Source organism: Panicum virgatum, chromosome 4N (genome assembly GCF_016808335.1).
Source record: "Panicum virgatum strain AP13 chromosome 4N, P.virgatum_v5, whole genome shotgun sequence".
Lineage (NCBI taxonomy): Eukaryota > Viridiplantae > Streptophyta > Magnoliopsida > Poales > Poaceae > Panicum > Panicum virgatum.
This window is the reverse complement of record NC_053148.1, coordinates 24,859,652-24,877,111: the sequence shown is the minus strand read 5'-3', so window position 1 is coordinate 24,877,111 and position 17,460 is coordinate 24,859,652.

Below are 17,460 nucleotides of genomic sequence, written 5' to 3'. Positions count from 1 at the left end.
CATGTTTTCTGCGATTGGCAACGGACTGTTGGCTTTTTGGGTGTTTAACCATATTGCCACTGTCATTATAAAATGAAACGGTAACTTAGGTTTTACCCCACCAGCCGCCATTCACTTTTACTGCTCAGATCTGTTCTTGCCTTCAAGCCCCCAAATCTGAAATTTCCTGCTCCTCCTTGCTTCTTAACTCCACCTTAGGGTTTCCGTCAGTGTATGCGCATGAAGCGCTCTGTGGATTTTTGAATGGCCCCCAAGAAAGCAAGCAAGGGGAAGGGTGCGGTTGCAGAGCCGACCCATGGAGAAGGATGGAACACAAGTAAGTGCTCCAAATCTGACCTAGAAACTTTAGTTTCGGCTAGTCTTTTGGTTCCCAGATCTATTGTCCAATGGCATCCTACCTTGGGCATGGATCATCTGTTTGAAAATACGGGGGAAAATGTTGCTTTTGCACATTATCTGGAACGGGGATTGGGGTTTCCTTGTTCTTTTTTCTTCTCTGGGCTCCTGCGCTATTACAGGATCTAGCTCTACCATTTAATCCCAAATTCCTTGGTTCATATTTCAATCTTTGTGCATTTGTGTGAAGCATTTTTGGGCATCGAGCCCCATTTTGAACTCTTTCGGTTCCTTTTCCATTTGAAACCGCAGCCAGATTCCTATGTTTTAGATGTAGTTGGGGGTGCAGGTCTTCAGCTTAGACAGAGGAAAGATAGAGTTTATATCCCCTATAGTCTTAGTAGTAAAGTAGTCGAATGGAAACCCAAGTGGTTCTATGTCAAGAACCAGTGGGAAAGCTTCCCGATGATTACTCCAGGCCCTCCTAACCAATGGCCTGAGTGGAATAAGAAACCAGTCGATGAGAGTCAGATCACTGAGCTACTCGAGCGAATTGCCATTCTTAGGTAAAATAACTTGACTGGAGAGGCAGTCATATTCGTCTGGATGAAGAGAAGGATCCAGCCGTTGTAGGCTCGGGAAACATTTGGTTTCCAATATCAGGGAACAACTGACTCGTCAAGGTACTCAGAAGAAGAGACCTCGGATGAGGAAGTGTTCAGTCGAGTACAACCACTGCTAAGGGATGTAAAGAAAATCCCAGTTGTTCCTGATACATTTTCTGCTGCGAGTCCTCCGAAGCAGGTACCTGATAAGAGTAGTCGATATGTAGAAATTGAGTACTTTATCTTAGTGTGAATCTAATAGAATCTGCTTTCTGTAGGAGGACGTGGAGCATTTTAAGAGTAGTTCTTCACCGCCAGGCATTTATTCGCCCTTTTATGCGCTTTTCAATTTGTCAGCCAAGTTCTAGTATGTTCATATGGATTTCCATATAAACAATGCTGATGGCCAGCCTTGGTTATGCAGATGAGGAGGCGGCTAAGGAAAGGAGTGACAGGGACCTAAGCCCTACTCCTAGTACAGATACTGTAACGAACATGGCACCATTTATGCCATTTCAAGTGATTTTGGTGATCATATGACAACGCAATCAATGGGACTAATGGTTTTGTTAAGTGAACATTTCAAGATCCCAGGGATGAAGTAAAAAGGCCATACAAAGCAAAACATGAAGAAAGAACTCAAAGACACAAAAATAGGATGAGTTCTACTGAAATCAGTAGCACCGGAAGAACCGATACCCATAGCATCGGTGCATCCGATGGTTGTCGGAAGATCCGACGCCCTGGCATTGGTGCATGACTGAGCACCTCTGGAGATCAAGTGAAGAAAGAAGTGAAGCACTGGTTGAACCGACGGCTTCAAGATATGCATCGGTGCATTCAACGTACCATGTTCCAGAGACGTTGTCAAGCGTACAGCAACTAAGCCTTCAGCACCGGATGAACCAATGCCCCATCGGAGCAAGCGTCGGTGTAATGATGTCAGCAAGGAGTAACGGCTATCTGCGGATCAAGTGTCACCAGAAGAACTAACACCTAAGCATCGGTTGAACCGATGGTCCTTGAAGGTGCTGCGGCCGTGTCAAAGAAGCGAACGGCTAGTTCAGAACGCAGAGTGACCGGAAGAACTGATGCACTATGCATCGGATGTTTTGATGCCTACGTAGAAAGCTGCTAACGGCTACAAACGGCTAGTTCGACTTGGAACCCTAAAACCATGATCCCCCTTTGTTCCTCCCCCTACTCGCTACTCTTCTCTCATATGTTGACTTGATCCACTCGGCATTTTTCCCTTTTTGGAATATACCTTTCCTTCTTGGGAACATCTCTCCCCCTTTGTTGGGAACATGCCTTGCTTTGATCTACATTTCTCCCCACTTGCATGCAAACACCTCAAGAAGTTGAAGAAGAAGGCCATCAAAGGTAGCTCAAGTGATGAGGAAGAAGAGGATGCAAGAAGCTCCTCAAATGATGAAAAAGAGCCAGTGAACCCCAACCTTTACAAGCAAGTGAAGAAGATGAACAAATGCTTGAAGGAAATCAATTCAATGGGGTATATGGTCGTCCTCAAAGATGGGCCTCACCACCAACTCATGAAGGTTGAGAAGAAGTTCAAGAAGAACAAGCAAAAGAAGGAGAAGAAGCCCAAGCATGAATCATATGTCGTATTTTGTGAATCGGTAAGCGGTGGTGAAGAATCAAGTGCAAGTTCAAGTGATGAATCAAACAAGAAATTCACCACCCGCATAGGATCATCATCCAACACTTGCTTTATGGCCAAACGTATGGATAGCAATGTAAGTGATGATGACTCCGACTCTACTTTCATTGATGAACTTCTTGACCTTGTTCATGAGCACCAAAAAGTCATTAAGAAGCAATCAAAAGAAATTAAAAATCTTAATGCTCTCAATGATCTAAATGCTTCTCTTGCTAATAATTTTGAAGATTTGATGTGCAAATTCAATTTGCTTAGCAAGATGCATGAAGAGCTCAAATTAAAATTTGAGAGCATTAAAGATACTAATGACTCTTTGGAAATGAAGCAAACTATCCCTTGTGCAATTCCAATCTCTAGGGTAGATGCTTCAACTTATTGCATTGACTTAATTGATGAATCTTGCTCTAACCCTTGCAAAGAGAAATACAATGAGAATGTTGTCATAGAATCATGTGATGATCTCATTGCCAAGGAGAATGATGAGCTCAAGCAAGAAGTGGAAAGGCTCATGAAGGACTTGTATAGATTGAAGGGCAAAGGCATAGAGAGCAATGTCCAACCTTCTCAAGATAACCGTGAAGACATGGTGAAGAAGCTTGAGAAGGGGTCCACCGTGACTTGCTCAAAGTGCCACAAAGAAGGCCACAAGTCCAACAAGTGTCCTCAACCAAGGAAGAAGCTTCCGGATGAGAAGAACAAGAAGAATCTCACAATCAAGAGTTCTCTCATCTACACCAAGCCCAACCGAAGGAACAAAAGCAATAGCACCTCCTATGTCATAAAAATGAAGACCAATGGCAAGATGGTTGCTCACAAGGTTGGGAAGAAGGAAAGGAGTTGGAACCACTCCATTTGGGTGCCCAAGGACATCATCACCAATATGAAGGGGTCTCAAATGGTGTGGGTTCCAAAGGAGACTTAAAGCCAAGGACGGCTTCGGGGGATTTGGAGGCTTAGCTTACAAGTTGAAGTGAAGATTCAAGTCAAAACAAGCTAAGCTCACAACTTGGACATTTGTTGCCCAAGTCCCCCATAAGGTAATGGTAGCTAGATTTCAATTCAAGCATCATGTAGCTACATTGCTCTTGCTAGGTTGTTTGCATGCTTTGCATCTCCTAGTGTTATATATGGTGGGTTGCTTATGTCATGATTCTAACCCATGAGCAACCTATATGGTTTGATAAGTGTGTAGAAAACTACACAAGGTTACCCTTCATGGTACATGAACCTCATGAGGTATATATTTCATATGTGTACCATGAACACAAGCTATAGGGCAAACTTCAAAATTGTGCCAAAATCAATGTGCATACATTTGCTTGGTGATTCAAACACTAAATGCACACATTTAGGGGGAGTTCACTCTATGGTTTGTGATTTTGAGACTAACATGTTTCCAAGTTTATCTTTTGTAGTCTCACGATGGAGTTAACACTCTAAGAGAATGTTATTCACGATTAATATGAACAAACAACTCTATAAAAGTGACTAGGTAAATTGTGCTTTCATGCATATAGAGTCATGCTCTATTGAACTTAAATGCTCATATCTAAGTTCATAGGCTCTGTGCTCATACATTTGCTTAACCTTGGTGTACCAAGTGCTCTTTGTTTAAAGAATTTCAATTGGTTGCAAGTCATTTTCAAAATTGGTACATACAAGGTAAACAAAGACCCCCCCCCCCCCGGAGGTATGCAAGCTTCTAAATTCATTCAATTGGTTTCATTGTCAATTCCTTATTATTTTAGAGCTACCTCCGTGCATGATATGGCCTAAGCTTTCTAGATATAACATCTAGTTGTGCACGTGATTTTCACATTATCATTTTGTGCACACACTTATGGAAAGCTTAGCTCATGTCATGCTAATTTCGTGATTTTGTGATCCACCGTAGTAAATTTTCAATTGGTACCTTCATTGATATCATACAATTGGATCATAAGTCATGGAACTAACTCCCTAGGCTACTAATCTTGTCTTGAGCTATATTGTTTTGCAAGATCCTTTAGGGCAAGACCTTTTAGGTGATTTGATTCCAAAAGGGGAGAAATGTAGATCAAAGCAAGGCATGTTCCCAACAAAGGGGGAGAGAAGTTCCCAAGAAGGAAAGGTATATTCCAAAAAGGGAAAAATGCCGAGTGGATCAAGTCAACATATGAGAGAAGAGTAGCGAGTAGGGGGAGGAACAAAGGGGGATCATGGTTTTAGGGGGAGGCCAAACCGTCATTGGATGATGGTAAGCATCCAAGCAACTGTAAGTGCTTCAATTTGTCAATTCTTGCAAATTTTATGCTTGCTTTAATTGTGTTGTCATCAATCACCAAAAAGGGGGAGATTGTAATGAACTTGGCACCATTTATGCTATTTCGAGTGATTTTGGTGATTGTATGACAACGCAATCAATGGGACTAATGGTTTTGTTAAGTGAACATTTCTAGATCCCAGGGATGAAGTAAAAGGCCATACAAAGCAAAACACGAAGAAAGAACTCAAAGAAATGATGAATAGGACGAGTTCTACTGAAATCAGTAGCACCGGAAGAACCGATGCCCATAGCATCGGTGCATTCGATGGTTGTCGGAAGATCCAACGCCCTGGCATTGGTGCAGGACAGAGCACCTCTGGAGATCAAGTGAAGAAAGAAGTGAAGCACCGGTTGAACCGACGGCTTCAAGATATGCATCGGTGCATTCAACATACCATATTCCAGAGACGTTGTCAAGCGTATAGCAACTAAGCCTTCAGCACCGGATGAACCGATGCCCCATCGGAGCAAGCGTCAGTGTAATGACATCAGCAAGGAGCAACGGCTATCGGCAGATCAAGTGTCACCGGAAGAACCGAAGCCTAAGCATCGGTTCAACCGATGGTCCCTGAAGGTGTTGCGGCCGTGTCAGAGAAGCCAACGGCTAGTTCAGAACGCAGAGTGACCGGAAGAACCGATGCACTATGCACCGGATGTTCCGATGCCTACGTAGAAAGCTACTAATGGCTACAAACAACTAGTTCGACTTGGAGGCCTATATATATGAGCTCCCCCGGCCATTTGAAGTTTGCTGGAGTTGTTGGACATCCCACTCACACCCAAGAACACCTCCAAGCCATCCAAGAGCATAAAGATCAAATCCTTAGTCCTTAGCACAAGTTTTGTGGGTGTTAGTGCTAGGTTAGCTCTTGAGTGAGTGATCAAGCAAGGTTTAGATCCTTATGCTGTGGTTCTAGAGTGAACCATCCTTGTATCTTGGTGCGCCGGCCATCCTTGGAGCTTTGGTGGCTCGCCGGCAAGTCAACGATCCTCTGGCTTGGTGTGGAGCGGCGTCGACAACTTTGTGCGGGGGACGAAGACCCCTCCTTCGTGGGCAATCAAGGTGACCATCATTGTGTTCACAGAAGAGACTTGATTGCTGTGAAGCGATACTCTTCGTGAGTGCTTCAACAACGTGGACGTAGAGGCGCCTTGGTGGCAAACCGAACCACGGGATATATCCTCGTGTCGAGAGTTCGGTTTCTCTCATCCCTCTCCTTTAGCTTCCGCATTTCATATTGCAACTTGTGTGCCTTTACTTTCTTAGTGTAGTATTTTACTAGGATTGGCTATAGGTTGCAAAACTCTATTGGGATGAGGGTTTCACACTAAGGTGAACAGTAGTTGCACATCTAGATAGCTTGTTTTAGTTTAAGTTTTGTGCAAACGAGTTGGAGCCATAGGTTAAGGTTTTAAGAGAGCCTAATTCACCCCCTCCCCCTCTTAGGCTAGAGCACCCAATCGCTTTCAGATACTCAGACCGGGCATTCCAAGGGTGCTCGGTCCGTGGCGAGGAAGCGTCGCAGCTCCTCCCAAACTACTAGCAGCAGGTAAGTGGCTAGTTGATTGCAATCGAGTACTTCTTGTCTTCGATTTGCTGATTTTGTTTTGAACTTTTTTCTTTGTTCAAGTCCGGCGACTAAATGCCACGGACAGCAGCATCTGGGGATGATGCTGTGGTGGGACAGACGGTCCCTTCCACCATAGTGGACCTGTCAAAGGGGACTGGGACTACTCTTCCGGCGAGTAGTTCCACTATAGATAACACCGGTGATGCGGGTAAATAGGCCTTAATTGTGAAGCCTGCCCGCAAATTTGGCATCAAGGCGCTTGCTCTGAAAAGAGCTCTTACATAAGTTTCTTGAAACTTGTAATAGTAGGATTTGCCTTTGAATCGAGTAGTTAACTCGTCTTTTTAGTGACACGCTCCTTGGGGAGAGTGGGGAGACTGATGACGACTCAGCCCCCAAATCGGCGTTAGAGAAGCCTCCGGGTACTCCTGATATGAGTGCTCGTAAGACTGAAGACATGGTGAATTCCATGCTTCGGGATTCTCCATTGCCTGATACCGAGACGAGCGAAGAAAAGCTCTCAGAGGATGGTGGAAGCGACAAGCTTCCAGAGGAGGAGGATGGCCAGAAGCTTCCTTGGGAAGGCGACGAGAAGCTACATGAGAAGGCCCCTGTAGGAAAAGTTGTACCACCCTGTACTTAGAAAGTACTTTTCCTTGCTCTTAACTCAATTAAGTAGCATATTTTTCCATCAGATTCCCAGAATCCAAGGAATACTGTGGTGATGACTCAAGATGTGCCGGAGAAGGCCATCTCTGAAGTGCGGGCGAGTGCTTCCTCGGAAAGTGTCTTGCCTCAAGAGAAGTTGAAACTTGCATTCAACCTAATGAGGGTAAGTAGTCAAATACTTCGAGTACTTGAGCATAGATCGAGTAGTCTACTGATCCATTTATTTTTTGCAGGAGGCACTAGGGCAGGAGGGTGGCCAAGCCCAGGATGATATAGAGCTGGATGCTCTGAGAGAGCGGGTGAAGACGCTCTCGTCCGAGAAGGCTGCTCTCCAGGGGAAGCTTTAAAAGCTTTCCAAATCCAAGAAAGGTTAGCCTTTAGCATATGCTATGCGTTCGACTAGTTGTTCGGCCTGGTGTTTATAAGATTTTCTTTCAATCGAGTACACAGCTTGTACAAAATCTTTAAAGATTCATGAAAGCTTGGTACTAGATCTAAAGATACTTATGTACCGAAATGCAGATGAAATAGAGAAGCTCAAGAATATCAAGGAGGACTCTGACCGGGAGGCAGCGACTGTTCTTCAATAGCTCAAGACCTTGTAAGAGTCCCGGGACTCGATGCAGCGAGAGCTCGTAGAGATGAGAGAAGTCAGGGATGCTGCCCAAGAAATAGCTGAGGTTATGGAGATTGCGGAGGGGAATGAGGACGAACCGCTCTCTTTGGCGGGGAAACTTCGTAAAGTACCCGAAGCCTTTGAAAGGTATGTCTCTACAACCACCTGTCAGTACGTGGGTCATGTACTCGGGTTGGTGAAATCTTACTGGCCAACCACTTGTCTGGACACACTTGGGAAGGGAGCCAAAGCTGATTGTACGGAAGAACAATTCCATCGGTATTTGGAAGAAACTTCCGTGGTGGGTAACCAGATAGTGGAGTCATTGAACAAGCCTGAGTCCCCTTGAACTTTCGGTTGTAGGCAGATTGGCATGTGGCCATAAGTACTTTGGACAAATGTTGAGTATTTGTGTAATATTTAAGTACTTGTTCTGTGTTAGGATTGTGAAATCCTTTGATATGTCGAGTAGTTGTACTCGAGGGTCCTGAGTGTTGGCAGCATCGCGCCTACTCAGTTATAATAGTAGATACGAAGAATTGTATCCGTAGGTGCCTCAGGAGGCAAAGTATTCTCGAATGGGGTCGAGTTGTGTGATTCTGAATCAGAATTCTAGTGCTGACCGGTTAGGATTGAATCTTGCAGGATTAACCAAGTGGGAAAAGCACTATAAGAATGTTGAAAAGCCGTAGCTTAAAGCAGATTTCCTTTTTAAAGAAAGTGCTTTGTTAGAGCGAAGCTCATGTGGACTTTGTTGTCCAATCGTTGGGGGAACTATTATAGAGTATTTGGAGAGTTAGAAGCTTAAGATGTTCCTTGATAGATAGGTGAACAGGAGGCACTTGTCAACCTATTTTAGAGTATCAAGAACTTATCCGTGCTCCTTGAGGGATTTTCGTAGTTGACCAGTTAGGATAGACCTTGCTTGGACATCCAGGTAGTATACAACTTTTTATGAAAAATATCCCAGACTACTCGATATCTAACGAGTAGTGTGTCCTATACCAGGACTGGATTGATTTCCAAAATAGAACTATTAGGATTGAAATCCGTCGAGTTAACCAAGATGTAAATATTCTAGAAATATCCCAAACTTACTCGAGCAAGGCGAGTAAGGTGTCCTACCCGAGGACTGGAGTAACTTTACAGACAAGTCTGTTAGGTACGAACCCCGTCGAGTTGCCCAAGATGAAAATGTCAAAAGAGTATACAAAACCTACTCGAGCCAGCGAGTAGGGTGTCCTTTAACCAAGGACTGGAGTAATCCTTAAGATAGAACTGTTAGGTATGAACCCCGTTGGGTTATCCAAGACGTAAATGTCGAAGGGATATCCAAAACCTACTCGAGCCAGCGAGTAGGGTGTCCTTTAACCAAGGACTGGAGTAATCCTTAAGATAGAACTGTTAGGTATGAACCCCGTCGTGTTATCCAAGACGTAAATGTAGAAGGGATATCCAAAACCTACTCGAGCCAGCGAGTAGGGTGTCCTTTAACCAAGGACTGGAATAATCCTTAAGACAAAACTGTTAGGTATGAACTCCGTCGTGTTATCCAAGACGTAAATGTCGAAGGGATATCCAAAACCTACTCGAGCCAGCGAGTAGGGTGTCCTTTAACCAAGGACAGGAGTAATCCTTAAGACAGAACTGTTAGGTATGAACCCCGTCGTGTTATCCAAGATGTAAATGTTGAAGGGATATCCAAAACCTACTCGAGCCAGCGAGTAGGGTGTCCTTTAACCAAGGACAGGAGTAATCCTTAAGACAGAACTGTTAGGTATGAACCCCGTCGGGTTATCCAAGACGTAAGTGTTGAAGGGATATCCAAAACCTACTCGAGCCAGCGAGTAGGGTGTACTTTAACCAAGGACTGGAGTAATCCTTAAGACAGAACTGTTAGGTATAAACCCCGTCGGGTTATCTAAGACGTAAATGTCAAAAGGATCACTTAAAGTAAACCGTAAAAACTACTCAATTGCTGTTCCGATGCAGCTACCCCGGTAGTGTTTGGGATGGGGTACTTGCCATATGAGCGAGAGCCAAGTAGTCGATTTGCGGAGGAAACCAACTTTTATTTTGGATTTGTCAAAATTACAGTAATTGTAAAATGACAGACTCTGACTCTTAAGACCTACCCCTTGCCCGTTAGTCACGAGCAATGGCTTACATGACTGAATAAGACTATTCGATGATAGAACTAGTCGACTCGATGGTCGACTAGATTTTCGGTAATGTTTCCTTCAAGAGAGGTGCCCCAAGGGCCTTTCGGAGTGAGTCGCACTCGAAGATCGTGTGAGAGCTCTTCGGGTGGATGAAGCACTTGCGTAGTAGAGCCTTGTTGGTCCTGGCTCCACCAAGAGATGTTTCCCCATGATGCGTGGTGCACGGTTTACCCTGAGGACGAGTGCTTACCGGCTTGTACTTCTTGAAAGATGCGGAAGCCTTTGGTGGGATACGGTAGTTGGAAGAAGGGCTGTAAGCCTCTATTTCCTCGCGTTCCTTTCTCCTTGATATGATGAAATTGCGCGTGTCACAACCAACGTTGATCACGTTGCGGAGGTCGCAATTTGAGTAGTCGTAGTTGTCGCCCTGCTGTTCCTGCTGACTGTTGGCTAGGCGCTGGAGCCTGAACGCCCTCTTCTGGTCGAGCAGACAGCGACGCTCATAAAGATCTTCTGCTGGGTGTTGCTCTTCCATTTGCACAGTAACTATCACTGCTGGAGGAGGTGCAGGCAGATCTTGCTTGATAGTAGTTTGGGCTTTTGTGATTGTGGGAGGAGTAGTTTCCATGTTGTTGGAAAGGTACTGTCGAAATCATCAGAGTTGTAGTCGTCAAGGTTGAGATGCTCTGTGGGATCACCCTCAGGTTCTTGGACTTCGGAGATGCAAAGGTTTTGAATCTCTTGGTCTTGTTTGTTTGAGGACGGGTCTAGAGGGGTACTCTGCTAGAAGGGCAGATCCGTTGGCTGCGAGCCAAAGGTATTGGGATCTTGTGTCTTCCTTAGGTGCACTGTCCATCCTTGGGGCGTTGCATATATGACCAAGTCAGGGAGGGAGTCTTGATCGGACTTGGTGATCTAAGTCGAGTTGGATTTGACTTGTTTGCTATACTGGATTAAGTCATCTAGTTCGTCCTCCGAGTTGGAAGAGTACTCGGAATCGGTTAGGCCACCGGTTTTAGAGTAAGTGTGCTTTGGGTGAGCGAGAAGCGGGATGCCCATCTTTACACGGAGGGCATTCTCATTCATCCAGTGTAGCCAAGATTGAGTGGGAGTCAGCCCTTCAGGCTCTTTGATCCAGGGTTTGTCAAAAATCGACTCACTGGATTGTTCTGGAGCTTTAGCTTTTCCCTTTTTGAGTCTGGCCAGTTTCCAAAGGGCATCAGCATGCTGTGGTGGGTTGGCCATGGCGTCCATGAACAAGTTGACATTATCTGACCAGTCTTCGAGGTCGTCGAATGGTTCAGAGTTGCCGAGGCTGTTCATGAATCGATCGAAATCTTGATCGAACGAGGACTCAGCTGGTTCAGGAGTCCGAGTGTGAGCAGGTTTCGGTGAAGGGCTCTGAGGTATCCTGGAGGTAGATTGTCCCATCCGAACAAGCCAGGGGTTTGTCTCACCAGATCTCCCGCAGATTTCTCCTCCCGGTTTCTGCTTCATGTTTTGCAGAGTGCCTTCAGCTATCTTAATGCAGTGGGTGAGCTTAGAATCTACTCGATTGATCCCTGAAAGTATATCGCCCGACTATTTCTGTGGTAGGTTCAATACTTCTGGGTTCTGCTGTGATGTGGATGAGCCAATGGCAGATTCTGCGAGTTTGATGCAGCCCTCTATTGATCATGAAACTCGATCTACTCCACTGAGTAGTTCTGAGTTGTTGATCTTGGGGCGTTTGATCGTCTTGAGATAGGTCAAGTATTTTCCGAGGGTTTCGGAAAAGTGAGTTTTTACTGTATCAGAATTTGTGTCGGACTCGTCTAACTCCAAGGCTCAAGTTGGAGTCGACACGTTTTCTGCTTTATCCGGACCGATTTCGAGTAGAACTCTTTTTCCGTCGAGATCTGCTGTCTTGCAGATGTCGTCGAGATGAGTGGTGGTTTTCGGTTTAGGCGAGTTGGGCGTGACAAGGTGGCTGGAGAAGCCTCCCGATCCGTCAGTCGTGCATGCCCAGGAACCGAAAACGAGGGTCGTGCCCTCAGGCACGTTGTTGGCGTCGCTTGATCTGGCCATCGAATTCGCCGATGAACTCGGCGAATCCCCTACCTGGCGTGCCAGCTGTCGGTGTTTACCGCCAAGCCTACTCAGGGATACCCTTAGCATTAAGGTTTGTAGGTAGGGATTGACTGCTTTGGAACTCGATGGTGCAAGGAACACAAAGATTTAGACAGGTTCGGGCTGCGAGTTGCGTAATACCCTACGTCTTGTGTGGTGGTTTGTATTGCCTTAGGTGTTGATGATCGTTTGGAGAGGGTCCCTGCCCGCCCTTATATATCCGGGGAAACATGGTTACATGGAATGTCCTAGCCGAGTACAGTTGGAGTCATACTGCAATACAATCGGGTAGTTTCCTTTGTACTGCAGCTAGTTCAATGCCTATTCGGGTAGTTACAAAAGAGATAAGGTACATCCATGATCTATCCCTTACTCTAGAACATTCTATGCCTATAAGCAGTCCTGTTGCCCCGGGTCTGACAGCTTGGCCCAAGTCTTGAGTTAAGTTAGTACAATTAAGATTAACGTCCGTCACAGCAAGAGAGTCCGAAGGAACCAACTCGTAGTAACCGTCAGCTAGATTAACCGATTATATATGCAATGCAAAAATTTATTATTACAACATGATATGAGATTTCTTTCCTTCACGATATAGTTGCAGTTCAACAAAAAGCTAATTTAGTGATGATCTTTGTGATTTCATTTACTGGGCAGTCATTTATGGAGTAGTACTTATAATTAACTTTCTTCATGAATGAGTGTGTGGGGTGTTTAAATTTCTAGACTTAAAACATAAGCATATGTTCACAAATTTGTAACAGAAAATCTACTCATGAACTGGTAGTGAAAAATTTATGTGAAGCAGACCAGATAGTCTAGCATCTATTGTAAAATTTTCAGATTTTAACAGCAAGGAATCTAACCATGAAAAATCATCTAATCAGATTAACTTAGAAACTCCACGAATTTGCACAGATTGTTAGATATGGTTTTTGGAGCTACAAAAATGACAGCAACATCTAGGCATGACATACTCAGTACTATAATAGGAGTTATAAAATTAACAAATCTAACATGCTAGCAACAAACTTAATTTACACAGTGAGTTCTACCAGGGTTATGGACTTCAAATTTTCACCAAAGCCTAGAAATAGACTAAACATGCTTCAGAAAAATTATCAAGCATTACGTCTACTAGATTCATTATTTATGCATTAAACTATATATGAACTTGCATATTTATTCGAGATTTAAGATGACCAGTAAAGCTTGCCAAAATTTTACTACAGAAATTAATCACAGTAACTAAGAACATGTTCAAATATCATGAACAGATATGAACTATTGCATTCAGACCAAAAATAACAAATATAGACATGATATCACAAGTATGATTTATAACTATAGAAATACTTAGTAAATGGAGCTCAAACTTTGCAGCCTTGGTTACATGACTAAAACAAAGTTCCAGAAATAAACCTAAATTTTTCCATGCAAAGGAACTATATATCATGAATTAAGTTTGTAAAAAAAGCATTAAACAGAATATATAGCAAACTAGCCCTAAAATTTCTCAAACTTATATATCAGCAATATTTCAGTAACATGTTCTTCCAGGAAAAATTTCAGAGCTAAACCATGTATAGGTTTACCAGCATTAATATATAAAGTTCACTAGTAGATCTAGGAATCTTTGCCATTTAAGCAAGTAAACGATTTCAAACCAAGCTCATATTTTTACCAGGTCTTTCTAACATCACTAATATCAACATAACAAAAAATCAAGACTAGACACTAAACCAAACTACCAGAACATTTATGGGCTATTTATTCTATGATTTTTCGTAGATTAAAATGTGGGAAAAATCTGAGGATTTAAATCAAATAAAACTTGTAGAGTTCGTAACATAGATTTCAGAACAATTGGGTCTACATTTTTATAATTTTTCTACGATTTTCTACGCATTTTTAAAGTTCACTGGAGTTCATGCTCTTGAGTTAATGTAGCTTTTTCAATTTCAAACCTAGAATCAAGTTTCTATATTACTAATAGGTCCCTGGATGCATGTACACTGACGGAATCCGAGCGATTCCGGCGAGGTCAATCGCCGGCGGCGAGGAAGAGGTGGGGGAAAAGGGTCAGGGCTCATCGGCGCACCTTGGGGTGGTCGGTGTTGGGCTGGAGACGCTCGGAGGAGGCGGCTCCACGGCGGAGCAGAGGCGGCGGAGGGGTTCGTCCAAGTCCGGCGAGCTCGGGCAGGTGTGGCTGGGCTTGAAAGCTTCAATGGAGGTCGAGGAAGAAGCGACAGGGTCTAGCCGGGGCAATGCAGGAGCGGAGGAGGCTTGTCGGCGTGGCACAGAGCATCACCTGCGATGCAGGAGAAGGCGGAGCAGGGGAGGTGACGTTCTCGCGCGCGGGGCTGGCTCTGGGGGTTTATATAGCCACGGAAGAGAGAGGAGGGGCGAGATTGCTTCGCCTGGGAGGCAATGCACAGCTGGGGGCGGTCGGAACCGGGCGGCCGGCGAGGTGGCGGCGCTGGCGGGCGGAGGGGTGGCGTGGCGGCGTTTCCCGGCGCTTGGGATGCGTGGGCGCACGGGGAGCAGCCAAGGGGCAGGACAGGTGGCTTTGGAGGGCTCCCTCAGGTCCACTTGGCCGCGGACGCGCCATGGATGGAGTCCACCGGCGGCGTACCGGCGAGCAGCGGTGGAGCAGAGAGAGGGATGGAGTTAGGGGCTGTTTTGTGATTTCCAAAAGTTCAGGGACCTCTCTGTAAACTAAAATTATCTACCTCTTCCTTGGCTCAAATGAAAAAGTGTTGAATACCAAACTTGTGTAGTTTTTCAGGATCTACAACTTTTGTTTTAGGCAAATTTTCATTTGAAGTTCACATTTTAAACTATTTCATAATTTCAAACTTGAAATAAAGGGCTTTGGTTTTTATTTGATTTTTGAATGGATTTGGCTGAAACATGAATTAGGCACATGTCATTTAAGGTACTAGTTGTAACCCAAACTTGTTTTTGTGCATGTTTTCAAGCATGATTTGAATATGTTTTAAATATTTTTGCTCTCACATTCAATATCCCAGATGTGTAGTTTGAATTGTATTTAGCTTTTTCTTTCTGTTTTTGCTTTCCAAATTCCCTCCTATGATTTATTTGAGTTAAATGGATTGATTTTTAGTGTATGGACACTAGAGGTGTCAAACGCACACATGCTCCATGCTAACGCTAGCGTATCTAGCAGGAATCTGCTGCCCATGATACACGTCGCCTGGTTGGGTTGGCATAGCGGTACCGTACGCAATCGTGAACGTTAAGTTTTTGACGACACTCTGCAAGTCAAAAGGTGTCCGCTGGTTGATATCATCCACTGGATACCGCTGCTGGGCCATTGTCTCAACTCCGGGGTTTGCTGTTGTATCAATAGGGATGTCCGTGGAAGCATAGCTGCTTTTCCGTTGAGATAGATGATCCGCTGTGACATTATGCTCTGGAGGCACTGCTTGTGCTTGCTGTTGCTGGCTCATTGCTAAGGCCACTACATGTTGAACCTCTTCCGCCAGTCTTTCATCGTGTGAGAGGAGCTGTTCGTCTAGCCTTCACAAGTGCTATCGCTCCTTATTCTTTCTCATTTGCCGACTTCTGTATGATTCAATGTAATCCCTGAATCCATACTTCCACGGGACCACGCCTTTGCCTCGTGTGCGCCCGGGATGTTTAGGATTCCCAAGGGCATAAGTCAACTCGTCACTTTCTCTGTCCGGCTGGAATGTTCCCATTTCCACTACTTGTATAGCCTCCTGTAGTCTTTGGGTAGCCTGCTAAATTTTTTGGCAATAGATGCAGGGCCCAGTCACTGGGTCCAAACTTCTCCCGTGACCATAAAACTAGTTCCTTGACCATTCAGGCTGGTTTAAGGTTGCAGGTACGATATGTCTGTCAAGCGGATCATGCTCCATCTTGTCCCATTTTGGTTTAGCGAGCTTGTAACCTCCTTGGTCTAGAGTGTGATGGTATACTTTCTTCGAGGCATTCTCTTTGGCCTTCTGCACCTTGTGAATCCCAAGCTCGGAAGACTTGTATTGCACAAATGCGTCCCAGTGATTCTTTTACTTTTCAAGGTCCCCGGTAAACTCTGGCGTGGTCCTGGTCTTGATATATTTCTTTGTCAAATTTTTCTTGAATGTCTGCAGCTATTCAGACATCTTGCTCAGGGTCCAGTGCTTACATAACACTTGCTCGCTTGGGTTGTTAGCTTTCCATAGCCTAAAGTTGATCGGTATGTGGTTCCTGACAATACATCCAGATTGTCTTATGTATTTTTGCGCGGCAGCTACGGGAGCAATCAGTTCACCATCTGGAGCTACTTCTTTTATAATGTAGCGCCCTTCCAATATCTTTGTTGGGCCTCTTTTCGTTTTTTCTACTACGACGATGATCCTGACGGCAATAAAAATACATACATATATATTGTATCCATGTCAATACTAAATGTAAATATGATTTGAATACATGTAATGCTGTTGTGACACATACATTAGCATGTTGGTCAGCAGCAGCGTCATCATCTCTGGATGGTGGCTCACATCTGTCACCGGACATATTCAAATATATGTCCATATTGCTGCCATCATCAACTTGTTCATCAGCATTTCCTTCTTGGCCACCACCTTCGGCAGTCATATCCATCAAGAACTGTTCCTCTTCCGCTTGTGGTCGCGGGTCCATCTTAACTAAGCAATTCACTAAGTAATTCACTAATGAATTTACTAGGTAATTCACTAAGTAATTCATAGGACATATCAACCAATGTCTCCTTAACCGCCTCCCGAAGTCTCGATACGTTACGGTCAAATTCTTCCAACCCCGACTCTTCACGTCTAGCATTATATCGAGCCATCAACTCGCGATCATCATCCATACCGTGCAACTCAATATTAAACTCACGCTAAAATTTGCGATCTGCTTTTGAAATTGTGAAGATGTAAAACCCTTTCTTAATCCAACGACGAATACGACCGCTCACAAGACCAACACGCTCTTCAGGATGGAACTCGAGGAAATGTCCGGTGCACTTCAATTGATTGCGTACCGACGCCCGAGCGGACGCACGGCGCTGGAAGGCATCATGTTACAAAGTCGTTTCTAAAAAGTAATATTACTTAAAGCTCATTATAATTACAATGCAAATATTAATTACAATTACAATGAAAATATATACATCATTAATTACTCTTACAATTACAATGAAAATATTAATCAGTCTTACAAATAACAATGAAAACATATACAATAAAACAATAATTACTCTACATACAATAAAACATAGTTACTACTAAGTCTGAATTGTAAATAAATTAGAGTTGCTATTGAGGCATTAGTCATCATTGTGTGCCATGCAATGTCGCAGCTTTGCCTAAGCCCTTATTCTTTGTCGCTCCTGGACTCACCCTATCTGCATAA